Source organism: Prionailurus bengalensis, chromosome A2 (genome assembly GCF_016509475.1).
Source record: "Prionailurus bengalensis isolate Pbe53 chromosome A2, Fcat_Pben_1.1_paternal_pri, whole genome shotgun sequence".
Classification (NCBI taxonomy): Eukaryota; Metazoa; Chordata; class Mammalia; order Carnivora; family Felidae; genus Prionailurus; species Prionailurus bengalensis.
Genome location: NC_057348.1, coordinates 126712233 through 126732299, shown reverse-complemented (window position 1 = coordinate 126732299; position 20067 = coordinate 126712233). Strand labels below are relative to the sequence as shown.

Below are 20067 nucleotides of genomic sequence, written 5' to 3'. Positions count from 1 at the left end.
TTACCCCTACCAGAAACACCTTTCTAGAATACAATTCTTCTCATAATGCATCCACACTCAAAAACCTTTGCCTCCCTCTTCTCAAGCATGGTAACTGAACCTTTTCATTCTATTGCGAACCACTTTTACAAACAAAATGCCTACTGAACTCTTCAACACACCCCTACTAACCTCTAATTAATCATATTGGTGGCTCCCTGAGCATACCTTGTACTTCCAAGTCTCTGTCCTCACCCATGTTCCCTCGCAAGGAAGACCCTTCTCCCTTTGGTTGAAATTCTGCCCATCCTTCAATGTCCAGCTCATGGGCCCTGTGGAACCCCTCCATGGAAGCAGAATTAACTGTTTCCTCTCAGGGACACTTTCTTTTTACCTCTCTTGTAGCACTTTAACGCACTCAGCCATACGTTGAGTTTGAAAACTTATTTTAGCAAATTAGCCTGCTAAAATGGGTCCCTGGCCCACCTCATGGCTGTTTTGAGACAATACTGCAGAATCTTAGACAAACCCATTGAAAACCATGGTCATAGACTTAGTTATCCACACTCTATCACTCTTATTCCTCAGAACAAGGACAAATTCTTCCTCACCCCTCTACCCCAGGGTGCCTACCAAAAAAATTATATACATGCTCAACACATGTGACCTTGATTGAATCTTTACCCAGCCATTAATGGAGAAAAGAAAGAAGATAATAATGTCTTTCTTTTTACTAAGCTGATAGTGTTTTAAAAGGAAAAATCACATTCTAGAACAAACTTTGCAAATTATACAACAAATTTAGGCCATAAGTGAAGGGCATTGTGTGGCTAAGGTATGGCAGGAGAAGTGATTCTTCAGTGTGATGATTTCTTTTAGGACCAGGAAAAAAGAATAAGGCATTTCCAGAAGACAGAGAGAAAAAAAAGGGAATTGTGTATATGTGTGTGTGTGTGTGTGTGTGTGTGTGTGTGTGTGTGTGTGTCTTAAAAACACTTTTAGATTTTGTTGTGGTGGCATTTACTTCCTGACAAAAGCTAACTGATGTTTCATGCTGGCATGTACTCCTGCACATAGACCAGGGGCTGAGATGCTTGAAGAAACTTTCACATCTCAGACCAAGCTGTGGCTGGGCCTGGGACAACCAGCTTCTGGTTGTTTGTGAAGTTAATTACCCCTCTCTGCCCCTCCCTTGTTTATATGGGGCAGGAGACCCTGGAGCTCCTTCGATAAAAAGGAACAGAAGACTTGCCATCCACAGTGACATTAAAGGGCCCCTTGCTACCACTTTGCTGGTAGAAACCTTGACATTTCAATAGAATTTTAAGAAAGCTATTAGGACAAAGTGCATTTGGGAAATTCACCAACAATTGATGACTTCATTTACAAAGTCACGCAATACAATGTGGCTGTTTAGAATCATAGATGTTCTGGGGAGAAAAAGAAAGTTATGTATGTAGATGTTCATTTCATTATTATTTATAACAGCAAGAAAATGGAAAATAACCCACAACTCAGCAAAGAGGATATGATAAATTCATTTATGGGCACATTTATTAATATGTTAAATTTTTCAGTCATTGAAAATGACATATGTGAATGATATCTAAATATAAGAAAATATTTTTTATATTATATTAAATGTGGGGGAGCAAAACGTAAAATTTTATCTTACTAAATACAAATAAAAACTAATATGCTTTAAAAAAATATTTGTTTATTTTTATTTTAGAAAGAGAGCGTGCACAAGTTGGGGAGGGGGAAGAGGGGGATAGTGAGAGAGAGAATCTTCAGCAACCCCCTTTCTCAGCACGGAGCCCAACATAGGGCTTAATCCCACGACCCTGAGATCACAACCTGAGCTGAAATCAAAAGTCCGATGCTTAACCGGCTGAGCCACCCAGGTGGTCCCAAAACTAAGAAGTTTTAGACCTTCTTTTTAACAATGGTTTCTTCTGTGTGATGTGATTAATTATAATTTTTTTCTTTTTTATGTGATTTTTAACTTTATTTATTTTGAGAGAGAGAGAGAGAGAGAGAGAGAGAGAGCGCACAAGCAGGGGAGGGATAGAGAGAGAGGGAGAGAGAGAGAATCCCAAGAAGGCTTTGCATTGTCAGCACATAGCCTGATGGGGAGCTCAGACTCACAAACCACAAGATCATGACCTGAGCCAAAGTTAAACATCAGACTCTTGACTGCTTAATTGACTAAGCCACCCAGGCGCCCCCCTCTTTTATTATGTTTTTAACAGTATACATTTTCTCTACTGAGCATGCATGTTCTTACAGTCATAGTTTTAAAAAAAAAAATTTTAAATACTGGGATGAAGAATGGTCATCAAGTTCCAAATCTGGTATGATTAGTAGTTCTGGTCTGGAGGGAATTCTTTGATCTCAACACCCCATGTTATAAAGTCAGGCTAAATTTTGTTTATTCTTCCTTGAAATAAAGCATGGGTTTAAGCCAGCTGTACTAGCTCAGTCAGTGTCCTGTACTTTATCCTGAAGTTGATTGGTACAAAGATCAAAAGCCCTCTGAGGCTCTATTCAAGGAAGACTCATTAACTGGAAGGGAGTAGTGAACAGATGTGACATCCTTGAAAAAAGGAACCAGATAACAGACAGGGCTGGGCCCTGCACCTGGACTGCCTATAAAATGGGTAGATAGGGGGTTAGGGGAAGGGGAGGGTGGGTGATGGGCATTGAGGAGGGCACCTGTTGGGATGAGCACTGGGTGTTGTATGGAAACCAATTTGACAATAAATTTCATATTTAAAAAAATAATAAAAAGATAAAACTGTGGAAAAAAAGAATATAAATAAGTAAATACATACATACATACATACATACATACATAAAATGGGTTTCCGAAAGGGAGTTTTCGGATGCGCTTCCCAGCGCATGCTTTTCCCTCTCAGGCTAGGGATTGCAGGGCTGGGAGGAGGGAGGAATGGGAGACATAAGAGATGATTCACTGAGTTGTTTTCAAAACTATCCTTGTCTCCTAACTTTATCCATGATGGTGGGTAGAATGACCGACAAGTGCTCAGAAGGCTTTTGTAACTTCCATAAGTATAAAGGTTTGCAATAAGCTTTTGTATTTTTGGCTAAGGCATCAGAGATCCCTAGAGATAGTATTCCTGGTGTTGTGTTAATATCTGACTCTTAGGAATTCGCAGTATTGGGGATAGCTCTCCAAAGAGATAATTATGAAATAACATGACACGTGCAATAGCAAAAGTCCAATACAACTGTATGGAAGTAATTCAGAGGAGGGAATTCCTTACTTTGGAAGACTTTAATGTATGAATAGAAACTTACCAGGTGAGCAGAACAGAGTTCACTAGGAAACAAACAAACAAACAAACAAACAAACAAAACCATGAAATTTAAGAAGTACATGAAGAGAAGACTTAGTAAGTGGTGCTTTATTACTTTCAAGATATTAAGGCTGCAATCTTGGATTCCCGAGACTTGAAAAGAACATGAGGCAACATGTGAAAAGCACATTATTGGCACTTCCTAAACATTAATTGAATGACTGGAGGCCAATTCCGTACTTCCAAACTGAACTTTTTGGGTAAAATATATTTTTTTCAGTATATGCAAAGAACCGCTGCAATGTCTAACACACAATAGATCCCCCCAAATATAAGCAGCAGCATGGCATCTAACACACAATAGACCCCCCCCCCCCCAAAATATAAGCAGCAGCACTTTTTCATGGTGGAAGCTGTGTGATTATTGGAAGTATTTTGCTCCACAATTCTCATGCCTGTCACTGTGTCGAGAGAATTGTAGGCAATGCATTTCGGAAATCATGTTTCATATTTGCCTTGGGATGACTTGGAAGAGGAGCATTTTTGCATGTAAATGGATTGGTTACTGCCTTTTGGGGGCAATTTTTATTTATATTATCAAGTTAACTCCTTCCTACAGTTTGCTAGCTTAAAGATACAGGCAAGCACTGAGCAATAAAATAAAATTATATTTTTGTGTGAATTTAATTGCTGCACAAATTAGGTTTCAGGGCTCATTGTTTGTGAGAGTTGGGAATAGCCTGTCAATATCATTTGTCTAGAGGTTATGGTTCACATTTCAAAGCTTCATTTAATTGGAAGTACAATAGAGAGCAATTTGAAGTGGTCTGGCTCTTACAAGCTGAAGGATTTGAAGAAATGAGTTGAAGAACAGACCTGTCCTTGTGGTGACAATGCTGGTTTGCCAGGAGCAGACATAGTCCGAGTGGGTTTTCTTAGGGAGGTGCTGGGTTGTTGCTGATACTCATTGAAACTCTGGGAACATAGTTGAGATGTGACTGACTGGCTCTGCTAGGGTCAACTTCCTTTTTTTTAATGATTTCAATTTTTTTATGTTTATTTTTTAGAGAGAGAGAAACAGAGCATGAGTAGGGGAGGGGCAGAGAGAGAGAGGGAGACACAGAATCTGAAGCAGGCTCCAGGCTCTGAGCTGTCAGCACAGAGCCCAAGACGGAGCTCAAACCCACAAACAGTGAGATCATGACCTGCGCTGAAGTCGGATGCTTAACCAACTGAGCCACCCAGGCGCCCCCAGTGTCAACTTCTTTACCAATGGATAATGTAAAAATAACTGGTTTAAACAGGACTTGCCATGGAATCCCATATGGTGATCGCCTCTGGTCCTGTGGGTGTCCTCACCTTGTGGCTCCATATCTGGGCCCATTCAGACCTGTTCGGCCCCCTTTCAAGCCCTCAAACTCATTCTGCTCTGCCTCTCTCCCCTTTCATACCTCAGAGCGTGACCCTCAGGAACTGACTCCCTATATCTCTGGAACCCCCATTTCCTACATCCTTGCCTGGATGTACTGCATCTACTCATCTTGATCTTGGTTCTCTCTTGCACAGCAAACCCTCCATTCTTCCCCCTCTTCTCTGGCTTGCCCTGTTCTGTTGCAATATAATCCCTGTTGTAACAAGAGACCGGGACCACAGATTATCCGTGAATCTGTGAGCAGAAAGAGCACAGAAAGGAACGGCATTGAATGTTAACTATTTTATAAAACATAGATTTAATCTCTACCAACTGCTGTGAAATTGGTTCTCTTATTGAGAATATCAGAAACTAATTTTTTTTCTCGAAAGGTAGATTACTTGTGTGTGAAATTGATATGTGTTTCAGAATTGAAAGAGGTTTACTCATGCGTTAGGTCTGGAAACCAAGAAGAATGTGATAACAGCCCCGAAGCTTCCCTTTTCCTGATGGTGAAGAAGCTGTTTCTCACTTTGTGTCACCTAAAGAATACCCTGCCTTTGGCTTAGTAGCTTTTTGCCACCATATTGCCAGTGGACATGCTTGGCAAAGCTGAGTTAAGGATTTTGGCATTTTCATTTTTCCTTTTGGCATGATTTTTCATCAGCCTGCATTTCTGGAATGCCTTTCCCTGGTATATTTGGAAAATTCAAGCTGGCAAGATGATAAGCTTTCAGAATTTTACCAACTATTCCTTTGAAGGCACTCCAGAATTATAAGAGATGCATGATATTGGGCCTTGCTCTTCTGGCCTCCGTGTTGTTCTCAGGTCAGCCCACCCCATTTGCCCAACTTTAATCACACCTCAAGGACTTCCAAACCTCAACTCTCCAACCCTATGAATGCCAGTCATGGTCACACATCCGAGGTCAGCGTCTGAAAGAGGAAAGAATAGAAGATCTATTCATAGACATGTTTGCATTTTGTAGATCTGGTTTTATTTTGGTGTTTGTAGGTCTTGTTTATATTTTAGGCATTTTGAAGGAGAATACAAAAATGGCCAAGTCCAGGGAAATAAACCTACTCCTATTAATGTCTCATGAATATGAGTTACAAAATGGAACTCTCCCTTAGGATGCTATTGGAATCATCCCAGCTGCTCCAGCAACTCGCTTGTAGGAGCTCTGAGCCTGTGGTGTAGTAAACTGCTTGTGGTACTTCACAGATACCTGAGTTTGAATCCTGAGTTGTACCCTTACTGGATGGTGACTGTAGATACACTACTTAAAAGTTGTAGGTCCCAGTTTCCCTTTTTGGAAAATGGGCATTTTTAATGGTATTGGCCCATCATAAGCACTGCATATACATTTGCTATTATTTCTCTCATCCTCCCACAGATGTCAGCACTGTATCACTGTATCATACAATCTTTAGCATCCAGGGACCTAAAGATAGAGTGCCATTAAGCAGACTTGGTAAGTTCTGCTTATGGTCATCTCCCAATAAGGGTGAGGGAAAGAGAAGCATCTACCTTTTTGTATGAGGATTTTTCTACGGAATATTGTTATGATTATCTCCCCATGGGGATAAAAGGATACGTAAAAGGTATTCTGGCCATGTTTAGTTGAAGTTTTGCATATGTTTTCATTTTAAAATGCATCATGTAAAAAAAAATCAGAGATAACGATCTACTAGTTAACCCAACTAACTAAAGAAATACGTCTCTTGAATAAAATAAAACAGTTGAACTGAGCTGGTAGTAATTATACTTCTGACCTATTAGGGCAGAGTCACTACTTCTGACCTCACATCCTTGGAAGATATGATCTGGATTGGTCTGCACTGGGCCTGTTTGTGTTCGGGGTGGAAGTAAAGTCAGAGTGTGTGTGTGTGTGTGTGTGTGTGTGTGTGTGTGTGTATGCTCATGTATGTGCATATTTGCATATATGGTCAGGAGAGGGGATATGCCTTAAGAAGGCTAAGTAAGGGTGCCTGCGTGGCTCAGTCGGTTGAGTATCCGACTTTGGCTCAGGTCATGATCTCGTGGTTTGCGAGTTTGAGCCCCATGTCGGTCTTTGTGCTGACAGCTCAGAGCCAGGAGCCTGCTTTGGATCCCGTGTCTCCCTCTCTCTGCTCGTCTCCTGCTCACACTCTGTCTTTCTCCGTCCCTCAATAAGAAATTAATGTTAAAAAATTTTTTAATAAAAAAAGGAAGGCTAAGATGTACTTAGAGGTAAGCCTTAAACAATATACACCCTACTTCTTCAGAAGTTTTTTGAGGCTCAATGTGATCCTCATGACCTCCTTAAGAATCAGTTGACCAAAGAAAAAATGGGATTCAGTGTAGCCATGTCATGAACTAAGGAAGTCATCACCATCACATCTATTGCCAGTGATGAACATGCATCCTGATGAAATGAAGGTGCAGATTGTGGAAATAATGTTTGGGACCAGGAGTTGGAAAATGGAAGGATTTGCTATTAGCGCCACCTCCCATAGCCCAGTACATGGAATCCCCTTCAGCTCCTTTTTAAATACTCCTTGTAAATGGTGTTCATTTTAGTTAAGACTGGTAGGTAAACTAAGAGAAATTTAGCCAGCTAGTTTAGAAATCATTCTACAGCAGTCACTATATTTTCTGACCCCCAAATACAAATCACCCAGCAATTCTTTTTTGATTTGTGAATTTATTTAAAAAGCACTACAAAGGTATGTGAACTATACACTAAATTTGCTAATAATAATTGTAAATGGTACTAGCAAATACCTAGCAAGCACAGAACAGAGAATACAGGCTATAATGTGGGGGTTGAAATGGAGAGATTTCTTCTGATTTTTATCCAGATGCCCAGGGATGATTTCCCCCTCCCCTATTTCCCAGGTTTTGATGCTTTGATTCCCTTCTACTATCTGTGCACAGCACATGATAAATACGAAGGTGTTTAGAAGCTTGATGACATGCCACCAACAGTACATTTTGAGCCTCTGTAGTGCAGGTCCATTACACTTCGTACCAATTCTTGGGTGCTTGTTCAGGTATAAACCAATTGACTAAATGTAGGTTTCTCTTTCTTGAGGTTCATCGGCAGCTCTGAGGCTTGTGTAGACTCTTTCATTGCCCAGTCTAGAAAGGAAAGAATACACAGCAGTGGCCAAATTAACTGATAGTCTGTGATCTCAGCAACACAACTACTGGACAAGGTTCTAGGGAAAAATTCTTTGCAAGTTTCTCCAAAGACCATGTGGCTGTTTGGTATAAAGTGACCCCTTATGGAAATGTAGATGAGGCTGCTTATCTTTCAGAACTAAAACCGTGACTAGCTTGGTGAACCAGAGATCCTGCGTACTTGCTTTTGAATAGAAGAGGAGGGTTGGAACAGACTCAAAGAAATATTCTGTCCACCTTGCAGTTTGTCTTCAAAGTGAATTTTCTGGGAAAAAAATTACCCAAAGAAAACTTACAACCTTCCTTAGTGTCCACAATACTACATGACCTACCTGTCTTGTTGCTAGTATCTCTACCTCACTGGTGAATCTGGTCTTTAAGAACTTCCATGTTCTGGGGCGTCTGAGTGGCTCTGTCAGTGAAGTGTCCGACTTTGGCTCATGAATATCATGGTTCGTGGGTTTGAGCCCCGCATCAGACTCTCTGTCAGACTCTGACAGCTCAGAGCCTGGAGCCTGCTTCAGATTCTATGTCTCCCTCTCTCTGCCCCTCCCCAGCTCATGTTCTGTTCTCTCTCAAAAATAAATAATAAAAATTTAAAAAATGATAACTCCCATGTTCTTTCTTCTTATACGTACTCCTAGAAGCTATTGAGCTATGTATGCTCAGTACCCACTGTGCTATGGTACCCACACTCAACTCGAGAGTTTGCAGTCAATCAAAGGGAGGTAAACTTGGCTTAATAGAGCTGCATCCTTTGGGATGGCTTACAGTAGTGAAACACCCTGCCCCCATTCTCAAAAAATTAAAAAAAAACTTTCTCCATTTTATACATTGAAGATTAATTAATTTCCTTTATGCAAACGTCTCTTAGGAGTGATTCTCAAGCTGTGGCGTGAATGAGAATCCCCTGGAGAACTTGGAGAAATGTTCCTAGACTCCATTCCCTGAGATTCTGGTTTAGGAGGGTTGCGGACAGATCCCAGTAATCTTTATTTTGAGGAGAATCCCAAATGGTTCTGACACAGGTAGTCCCTGTAGATCACACTACAGCTGGAGCTAGAATCCCTTGGTTCAGAATCCCAGCTCTGCCACATTTTATCTTGGTAAACTAGGTCAAGTTATTTAACCTCCTATGCCTCAGTTTCCACCTTCTGTATAATAGGGATAATAATAATACCTCACAGAGTTTTTGTGAGGATTAAATCAGTTAATTCATATAAAGTGCTTAGTATGCTATCTGGACTCTTAATTGCTCAATGAATGTTAGGTAGATCAGGCCAACAAATTATGGATGCCTTGAAATAGATTATTTTATAAATTGAGTTGTATAGGTATTTTGGGGGGCAGGGAATCATTTTAATGGAGTCGTACAATGGTTTGTCATTGCTAATAGGATAAGAAACAATCTCCTTAATGTGATTGTCTAGGACCCTACAGGTCTGGCCTTTGCTTGCCGTCCAGGCTCATCTCACTCCATCCTTTCAGTCATTCTCACTGCAGTCAGCTGCATTTGGCTTCTTTCAGGTTTTCAAAGAGGACACACTCCCTCCTAGGCAGTGTGCATCTAGACAGGCCCTTCACATGTGCCATTCCTTATGTCTGAGACACTATTCCCCTCACTTTTAATTCAACTTTTACTCTTCCTTTAGATCTTAGCTCAAGTATCTCTTCCTCTGAGATACTTTTCCTAACCTCACTAGGTTAAATCTTTTCCTTTGTGCTCTCCTTCATATCCCATATAAAAGTTATACTTTCATATTTGTTTTGCCTCCTCTAGTAAAGTTATTTTGCCATAGGGCAAAAACCATGCCAGTTAGTTTTGTCACTAGCACAGTGCTTGGCACATAAACACTCACTGTGTACGGTGGAATAATTGATTACATTTGCTTGAGGGAAGACCAGGTTGGAATGACATGTTTCTGTATTTAAAAAGTGGTGATTTGAACAGTCTCAGGAGGGTGACAGTGCAAGGGGTAGGTGTCCTCATGGTAGAGGAGAGTAGGCAGAACAGGTTAGGGATGTTCCAGAAAGGTAGTCAAAAAACCCCAAGATATCCACTGCCCTGGAGGGTGGAGATCATCTGGACAATGCTGAGAAAGATGGCCAGAGTTGGATTTGGGTGCCAGAGAGTCAGTACATGGATGAGAATTCCTTCCCAAGATCACAAGGGCAAAAAGACAAAATGGAAAACCAGGATTCGGATTCTTGAAGGATTCTCTAACTTATGCCAGAATCATAGCCTTCTTTGACACTTGACATCTTCAGTCAGTCTTTGTACAGAGTTGAAGGCTTCCACAGACACACAGATGAAATTATCACCCTCTCAGTCCCCTCTTGGGTCTGACCTGGCCATGCAGCCATTTATTGCTCAGTGGTGGCCCCTGCTGTTAATGAGAAAGATAGCACATCCAGAGTCCGACATTAACCCTGGTCATGTAACTAGCAGAATTTGGAGAAAACAGGAGAGGAGTCAGGGGGGATGTAAATGGACTGAGGAAATCCCCAAGGAGACCCCCACTGTTCAGGGTGCCTTGTGAGTTGCTAGGGCAAGAGAAGAAGCTAAGCCTAAAGATTTTGTGCTTAAAAATCTTCTATAAGCTTCTCAGGTTAATTGCTTCTCAGTTTAATTCACAGTGCCCCCTGAGAAATGCCATTGCAAACTTTTATTTGGAGCCTTTCAGGGCCATTAGATGACAAATATTTTTAAAGAGCCCCACTAACTCTTTAGGTTAACTTCTAGTAAATTTTAGTTAGGGGTGGAGACACAGTATTTATGCTCGTTTACATCCCGAATAGGAATCAGAGTATAGATCCTTCCGTAAGAATCCTGCTGGGATGCACTCCTGTGTACACACATTTCTGGGCATGTGAGCACCTCTGGCATGTGTGTGCTATGTGTACAAAGTAAGGCAGTTACATGACATTTCTGGACAAAAACTGAATGTGAAGACAAGAAGAGAGAAAGCAAACTAACAATCAAATAAAAGTAGGGAGAGGGGGAGAGATGAGATTGCAGTTGATTATGGGTCTGGCAGCAGATGTTCTACACGAATCCAACTCGCTGCAGCCAGTCTGTTTCCATGGCAACAGAATCAGTAATTATTGAGCCCAGGCGCTCCCCCCTCCTTTCTTGCAACAAGGTGGAGGCTGATGAATATGAACTATCTCTAGCCCATCACCAGCTCTTTCTTTTTCTTCTTCTTCCTCTTTTTCTTCCTTTTTTTTTTTTAAAGTCCTTTATGGGAAAAGTGGAGGTATTGAGGAATACCGAGAAGAGGAGCTATGTAATACATATTGATGAAAGAGCATAGGGCACTAAAATTGAAATGAAGCTATTATTTTTTCTCTTGTGATACTATAAGAGAAAAGCTCTTCCTAGAAAAGCCGATGATCTCTGAAGATGCTAAATAAATGAGCAGGAGTTTCCCTGAAATGGAGGCTCCCTTTGATTGGCTGATCTTTCTGCGATTCCTGCCAATCGGAGCACCCCTGGGCTCCAGCTCCATAAACATAAGCAAAGCTACATGCTTATTCTTCTGGACTCGAAGTGTGTAGCATTCAAAGGTGTGCGGCAGGTCTCCATTCACATGGCTCAACTGGAAACCTATTTCATGAACAAGCTTACTCAGGAACCATCTGGTATTCCAGCACATTGTTCTTCTAGGGGACGACTCTAAGTCATTTGGTGGCGGCTTAGCAGCAGTATTGTAGTTGGGAAAGATGGACTTACGGGAGCTTGGTGAGTAAACCTCAGTCTTACACATCTGTCCGCCGGTATTAGCAGCCTGAGCTAAAATGCAGCTTTGTCCTATTGTCTGCCGAGAAAACTATGAATTGGAACAAGCACATGGAAGAACAGGCGTTCTGGGGTTCCCGTGATGTGTGAGCTTCTGTATTCCAAAGCCTGCATGCATTGCTTGGGTATGATTGGATTTGTAGTTGACTGTGTATTATACTGGAACATTGGTCTGTCTAGTAAGGATAAGGATTAGTGTGAGGAGTGGAGTTTTGCTTTATCTCCCTAGGTATAGATCCAGTTCAAAAGAAGGTGTTTTTAAAACTAAATTAAGCGGAGTCAACCCTGTGCATTGCTGGGAAGAGAGAGAAAGGTGCAGGCACGGAACTGAGCGGTGAGCTGCTTGACCGTGTTACTGGTGTTTGCATTGTGAAGAGAGATGTTATTACAATGGTCTGTCAAACACTTCTTAAGACCCCCAACCACAAAAGGAAGCATCTCTTCTGCACGCACTGCTGATCTCAGCTTGGAAGTGTGCAACTGAGCTAGGTCATGCCCCTCACTTCTTTCATGAAACCAGTCTTTAAATCAAAATATGTTCTCTCGCTTTTTGAAAATTAATTTCAAAGATGAGTTGAAGTGCAGACAGAGATTTTAGCTGTCAAAAACCATGCTTCAAAATGACTCTGTTTTGAATCCCTTTAAACCCCCGAAAACCAGAGAGGGTTTGCAAAGTTATATTCAAGGATTGGCTCTTTGCCAGGGAAGGGATGCTCTGAGCTATTGCTTTGCTCCCTGGGGTTTAATTTTATGACCCTGGTGATGAAATTCTCGATTTCTTTGGGTAGAAGCAGGAAAAATAAGAAAGCAGTGCTGTAAACAGGCAATGGAGGGGCAGTATGGGGAGGGGGAAACTCTTTGCTTTTAGAGAGGCTTCTAGCTGCAAACTTAAAAAATATATGTAGCAAGACAGAACTCAAACACAGTGTAGGATTCCAGAGGAACTATAATCTTTCTGAACATGGAGAGGAGAAGCATCACTTTTGGCGTGGGTGCAGAGAGCGGGGGCTGAACTTGGGGTTTCCATCTCTGCCTGAGAACCTCTCCTCAGCATCTCTGCTGGTTTTGAGGCTTCATCATTGTTACTTTGTTTTAAATGTAATTTCCTATCTTATGTGCCAGAAAAACAGGCATACCGCATGTCTTCTATTTACAGTTCACTTGGGTTCAAACAACAGAGAGGAAAAGAGGATAAATCATTATCATCTGGCTCAAAAATATATGCACATGAAATAGTTGAACATGGGAAATCTTATTGGCTTGTCCTTTATAACAATGTCCTTTTGACCGAAGAGAGTGTTACAGGTCTTCATGTGGCTGTAGAATGGAATTGGCTGTGTCCTAAATGCGATCTGTGATGAGCGAGTAAAGAAACAAAAGAGCTAGGAAGGTTTTGCCTCCAGAAGACCCAAAAGCAGGGCAAGGGTAGTTGGAAGAGACTTGCTCTTGTGACCTGATACCACAGGAGGAGATGGCCAAGTTTTCTCACTGTGAGTAACAGTCACAGCTAGGAGAAACCTGGTAACTTGACGAGGTCAAAGACCTGTTTGCTAGCTGAAGGCCCCTCTGGAATGTAGGCTGTCCTTTGATCCCAAGAGGCTCGAGATGGTGTACCAAATTGAGAATTCCACCTGATCGGAGGCAAGTGTGTGCACGTAAAGTCTCCCTATTACATGTCATTCCTTGGCACACCTGGATGCATGTATAATTTTGAGCAAGTCTGGTTGCTAGTGGATGTGCATTAAGTGATGTCATTTCATTAGAATGGCCCTCCATCCTCTTTTGGTCTCTTTTCTCCCAAAGTAGCGTCACTTACATGAGTGAGGTACTGGCACCTGTTGGCAAGAGTGAGAGAAGAAACAGCCTTTTATGGAAGCAGTAAAAATGTTTTGTTTTTTTTTTTAAACTAAGAGTAGTTATTAACCTATTTTTGGATCGTGGAAGTCCAAGAATTTGAAAGCTATGAAACTCTCCTCTTGCCCTAAGAAAATATATTAATGCATAATCACAAAGTACTCTGATGACAGCCCATTTCAGGGTCATGTAGGATCTTTGTCCTGGGTGAATAGCCAAGAATTTATTATACCCTCAAGTTTATTATCTCCTTTTTGAGAAGGGGCCACTAAATCCCGCCATAGCCCTGTGCCAATCAACTGCTGACTTATGCAGTGGCTTCAGTAACTGGTGAGGTCCTGTGCATTCTAAGTTAGAATGGTTAAGGTTTAAATTAAGAAGTCTTGGAAATAATTCTAGATCTAGATTTTCTCACTTCTCAGCTTGCAGTGTTGGTGTAACTAGGATCACTGGGCTTGAAATGAACATGCCCTTTCAAATACCAGAATTAACTGCAGTCTTGTACCTGTTCTGTTCACTCCTGAAGAAGAAAGCTTCTCCGTACTGCCTCTTCATGCCATTTGTAAGATGTAGGACATATTATAAACATAAATGTAAGGATAAGTAAAAATGAATTCCCTCAGATTTTCAAGTGACCGTCAGACTTGCCTCATACGTCAAAGTAAACATAAACATGTTAAATCCAATCCCTGAAATCCAGCACTGAGAGTTGGAAGGGTAGAATCCTTCATTTCTCCTCTCAAGTGGAATAAAATCAATCACAGCAGGAAAAGCTAACCTGCCTTGAGCATTTACTGTGTGCCAGACACTGTTCAATACAATTTATGTAGACGTAACAACTCGCTGAATCTTTACAACCGCCCCAAAAGGATGCCTTTTATACCTATTTTCTAGATGAAGAAATGGACTCTCCAAAATATTGAGGAACTTGACCATGTTTACAAAGCTAGGAACTGGCAAGGGGTTTGTGTTTTCACACATGTTGATTTACTTGTTTGCTGCATCCATGGATGGAAGGAGTGTGAATGGACAGGGGAAGGAGGTCTCCTCGGCTGTCTGTGTAGGGGAACCAGGCCACACGGAATTGAATTCAACAATCATTGTGTTAATTAAAGTCGAATTAGAAAGGCATTTTATGGTGGTTGGGTGAATTATATATAGTACCATTTAGGAAAAGATGTTTGAGTAAAACCTTGTCACCAAAATGTCCCATTTGTTTATCCCCTTGTGTTATTGTATGATGTGCTACCTTATTCTGAGGAGCATTTATTTGACTAATGAGAACTAGGCCAGTTTTTACATGAGACCAGCTCCTCCTGGGCCATCTGCAAGAGGTAGAAGGTCATCAGTTCTATGGCTGCCCTTTGCTCACATTTGCCAGGAATGATTTGCAATTGCCATAGCAACAGTGAGGGTCATGAAGGGTCAGAAACAACAGTGCAGCTGGTTTGGGGGGTGCGTCACCCACAGTGGATGTGGGAATCACCAGGGCTACCATGTTTTCTGAAGACCTTGTGAATAGGCCAAGCTCAGAAAGAGATTTTAGGTAGGTCCAGAGGATATACATTGATGGAACAACTGGAAACTTAGAAGTTTAGGCCTGAAAATCTTTGAATGTGACATAGTTTTCAAACCAAGTCGCTCAGAGCTGGGGGCATTGACAGGACTGGGGCAGTGTGGAACCAGGGTGGGAGGCAAGTGAGTCCTCCACTCCCACTTCAGAGCATCTCCATTTCTATCTGTTTTTTTTTAAATGTTTATTTTTGAGAGAGAGAGAGAGAGAGAGAGAGAGAGAGAGAGAGACAGAACGTGAGTGGGGAAGGGGTAGAGAGAAAGAGAGAGGCACAGTATCCAAAGCAGGCTCCAGGCTCTCCGGCACAAAGCCCTATGTGGGGCTCAAACTCACAGACTGTGAGATCATGACCTGAGCTGAAGTCGGTTACTTAACCAACTGAGCCACCCAGGCGCCCTCCCAAATTTTTTTTTATTATTATTATGTTTGTTTATTTTGAGAGAGAGAGAGAGAGAGAGAGAGAGAGAGGGAGGGAGACACAGAATCTGAAGCAAGGATCTAGGCTCTGAACTGTCAGCACAGAGCCCATCGCAGGGCTCGAACCCATGAGTGTGAGATGATGACCTGAGTTGAAGTCAGACACTCAACCGACTGAGCCACCCAGGCGCCCCTCCATTTCTATCTGTTTTACCAACCAGCCTTTCCATGGGAGACTTACTAATGAAAATGAAGGGGAAGGAGTTAGGCCACGAGAAGGAAGAGGAAAAACTATTGATGTCCTAAAATATCCAGTTTGACATATACAGAAATAGCAGACCAGAGCATATAAGCAAGATCACATTGCTAGATGGAAAAGGAATCTGTAGGGGTCTTAGTAGCAGGTTTTAAAAACGAATTATTTGCTATGCATGCCTGATATTATGCACTTTCTACTGTTAACACTAGGTATGTGAATGTGTAAAAGACAATTTCAATAGCTATTCAAAAAAATAATGCCCTACAGGGATAATATGGCAGATTTCTTTCTAGATCAGCACTGTCTAGTGGAAATATAATGCAAGTTATGTATGTAATTTCCATTTTTTTAGTAATCACATTTAAAAAGTAAAAAAAAAAAGTGGGTCTACAAATTTTAATAATATATGTATTTAACCCAGTATGCCCAAAATATTTGAACATGCAACTACAAAATTATTAACAAAATATTTATATTCAGTTTATGTTAAGTCTTTGAAATCCAACATATAATTTATACGTACAGCACAACTCAGTTTGGATACTGAATTTTCACAGGAAATCTGTTTTTAGATTTCACAAAATGTATAGTTAAAAAAGTAGAGTCACATACCAAACTTGTTTAGAACATACATGAAAGTTTTTCAATAGCTGAAGCTAGCTAAAATTGAATAAACTTTGTAACTCAATTGTGCAGTCCTCCTAGCCATGTATTTCAAGGTTTCTGTAGCCATGTGTGGTTAGTGATTATTCTGCTAGACAGTATAGTGCTGGATTCTCAAAGAACCCTGCTGATGCAACAGGCCGGTGACTTCTCTCACTACCTCATCCTGCCATGGCACTGTCATCTCTCTTACCTCCATGAAGTACCCGCAAGCACTTGTTGCTCAGGCAACAGAGAGAGGCACAGAACATTAGCATTCCCAAACTTGTTTACTTTTGCCCTTAACCATTGTACATAGAAAACTCAACATGTAGCTAAATCTTGGTTTTTCCATTACTCTGTTAGGCAAGAGGGAATTAAAAGGTGTGCCATTTCCTATTGCAGAAAGTTAGCATCCACCTTCTGTGGCATTTTTCTGTCCCCAGATATTGTGGCCTTGCCATTCACTGTACTTTGGGCCCCCACCTTCAACTCAGTATGTTCAGAAGACACGGGTTTAGTTTTAATAACAAGCTACGCAAACCTTGATTGAGAAGATAACTCTGCTGCAAACATTATTCTTTATGAAGACAAGTATAAATTGAGGGTAAGGGATGATTTCATTGCTGTCATCTTATTCAATTCTCCAAATTTTGTTTAGTTGGAAAATATTGACTAAGTAGTTCTTACAGTTAATTTGGTCTTAAAACCCTTACCTTCAACATCATATGCTATTCTATTTATCCACTCCCCAAGGTTGTTGTTTTCTTTTCTTTTAATGTAAAACCAATTATGAGAATGTAATCAACCTTTTAAGTAAACTAGATCAAAATCATGCTGCAAAGCCTTCTTAGAGGCATCTGGTCCCAGCCTCCTAGAGATGTCCTGACATTGATAATTTCAGCCAAATCTGCAAGTAGAAGTGATAAAGCTCCCTCTAGGCTTGGTCTTCTTGTTGAGGTTTTTTTTTTTTTTTTTTTTAATGTTTATTTATGTTTGAGGGACAGAGACAGAGGACGGGCTAGGGAGGGGCAGAAAGAGGGAAACAGAGGATCCTAAGCGGGCTCTGCGCTAACAGCAGAGAGCCCGATGTGGGGCTTGAACTCACAACCTGCAAGATCATAACCTGAGCCAAAATCGGATGCTTAACCAACTGAGCCACCCAGATGCCCCTAAGCTTGGTCCTCTTAAACATTCAGTTAATAAAGAGGTCTTTTAGAAATCTCACAAAACATTGAGAAAGGTGGGGAAAATCCATGTAGTTCAATATGATCTCTAATGTCAGTGATGCCTTCTGGTCCAACTATACTTGTTTCCTGTGTGTTGGACAGAATTCCCAAGGAGGATGCCTTGTGCACATATGTACTCAACAAATATGTGTTGGATTAAATTGTGTGGCCCCTTTACAACTTATTTCTCTTCATGGCAGGACTTTATCATCTTTGCTGAGGCAACACTGACAGACCAAGTAGATTAAACCACAGGCAGGGTTGAATCCAAGAGCGAGATGACTTGTTTTGTGAATCTGCTGATGTTTGGCCAAGCAAAAGACTGTCATGAGTGGAAAGAAGTGCTGTGGGATTTCAGTGAGCACAGAGACGCTGGGAAATAGCTTTATATTGCATTGGTGAAATCAGCATTACAGTAATTGTCTTTGCATTACCACAGGATTTTGAAGTCCACTAATTTGGTAGCTAATTTAAATCTATGATATTCTAGAAATTCAGGACTAGAAAAGTACTTGTATAGATGACAGAGCAGTAATCTAGAATCTAAGACTTTGAATTATTGTGTATAGTTTAGCAACTAAATTTTATAAGTAATTTAACCTTTATGCTCCACAGCACCTACACATGAGTAAAGACAAGTTTAGACCTGGTGATTTCCAAGATCAAGCTTCCAAACAATCTATTCTCTAGGGCCCATATTTCATTGATCATATCAGTCTTTCCCACTGTACCCAGATGGAGCCTCAGAATCCTTCTTAACACAGCACTAAGTCAGCCACTACCAAGCAGTCAGAATTGGCTTACAGCTGAAACTGATTTTTCATCCCTCTCCTATGTCCTTTTCTCAGCTCTGCATTGTGCAAGACTTTGAAAAGGAACATACAGGGAATTATCAGTATGCAGGGTTTCGGGGATAATGGAACGACAGTTCTTTACTCATCTTCTTGCTCAGCTGTTCCATGGAGGTGTTGCCATCTGACAAGGAGGGCTGCAGCCTGGCACTTTGGGAGCTCACTTTTCCTTTCCTTTGAGCTATAAGTGATGAGAGACCTGTCAAGGAGAGCAGTTCACTGGCATCATTCCCAGACCTGGAAGCATAATGAAATAAAGTTTCATTCTGACTTGGTTGGAATTTTTATAGCTGAACATTTGAGATAGCATCTGGGGCAGTTCTAACATCCACTTGCCTGGTTGGAATGAAGCACCCATCAGCTAATGGACTCAGGCCTTCATACTGGCAGCCCATACTGATAGACTTGCCCTTTGGGCAAATCATTTCTAAGTAGAGCCAGCCAGGCCACAGGTCCCAGCAGCTGAGATGGAGCTCACTTAATGTCTAATGGACCAACAATGTACAATATGCATTACAGAAGCTTTATCATATACAAAGAGTGATATCAAAGCAAGAACTGGTCTGAAAGCCACCAACACTGCTACTGCACATAGATCTAGACTACTTAATGTTAAGGGTTTAATCCAAGGCTTGGGCTCTGGGGATGTTATGTTGGTACGGTCCATTGGTACTCTTTCTAGTGCTCACACCCTTCCAGCTTTAGAGAACAGTTGGGGTCAATGGGAAAAAGTCCTCATTCTGGATTCCATAAGCCAGGCTCAAACATCTCTGCAGAGTAGACCCAAGAAGCTTTGTAAAAACCACCTTATGGGAGATCCTTCTCTCTTCCCTTAAAATTTCTTAAGGACTAGGTAGATGACTACTTAACCTCTCTGAAGCTTAGTTTCCTCATCTGTAAAAATGGAAGGGGCTTTTTTTAACAAGGCTGTGAATGAATGAAAATTAAACTATGGTGTCTGCATAAGTGATTAGTGCACCATAATGCACTATGCAAGGAGAAAATAGTATAATTATGTTCCTTGGGTAGAAGCCATTTACTTTTTGTATCTTGCAGAATGTCTAGCTCAGCTCTTTGGCTGTGGAAGAATCTCTAATTGGGCAACCAGAGTGCTAGGAGGGCACATGTTGTCTGCTCTCAGATTACTCTCCTGGATCCTCAGAGACTACCCCAGGCCTGCTGGCATTGGAGGCCACCCAGAGAGTACAGACCACTGCCCTTAGAACAAAGCCTGAGCTTAGTCACTAATAAGATTTAGATCTTGCCATATTACCTTTCCAATCTTTATAATCCTTTTTTGTCATGTACAAAATATAGATAATATCTACCCCATCATATACATAAAACTGTTTAGAGAACAAAAAAATTAACATATCCCATATGCTCTGTGGACTGTGCATAAGGTAATACATAAGGTATTACTATTATTATTTCAAATCTAATATCTCTTAACAATTCAACCTTGTTTATAGAGGAAGAATCATTGGAAACATGTTTCTGGAGCCAGAGTCCCAGAAGCTCCAGGATAGTGATATATGTTTTCCTGATTTTGGAAGCCAGTCAAGTT

General features: G+C 41.1%; 1 protein-coding gene across 8 annotated transcripts in view; it reads left to right on the top strand.

Annotated features, from left to right (window-relative positions):
• ELMO1 (engulfment and cell motility 1) overlaps nt 1-20067 on the top strand; it is a 536725-nt gene that overhangs the window by 386888 nt on the left and 129770 nt on the right. The window contains exon 1 of one of the 8 annotated variants that reach the window (XM_043589272.1): nt 11326-11618. The exons of the other annotated variants lie outside the window; for them this stretch is intronic. The gene's annotated coding sequence lies outside the window, so the exon portion shown is untranslated. Of the gene's footprint in view, nt 1-11325; nt 11619-20067 lie in introns of those variants that run through there. 8 annotated transcript variants of the gene reach the window in all.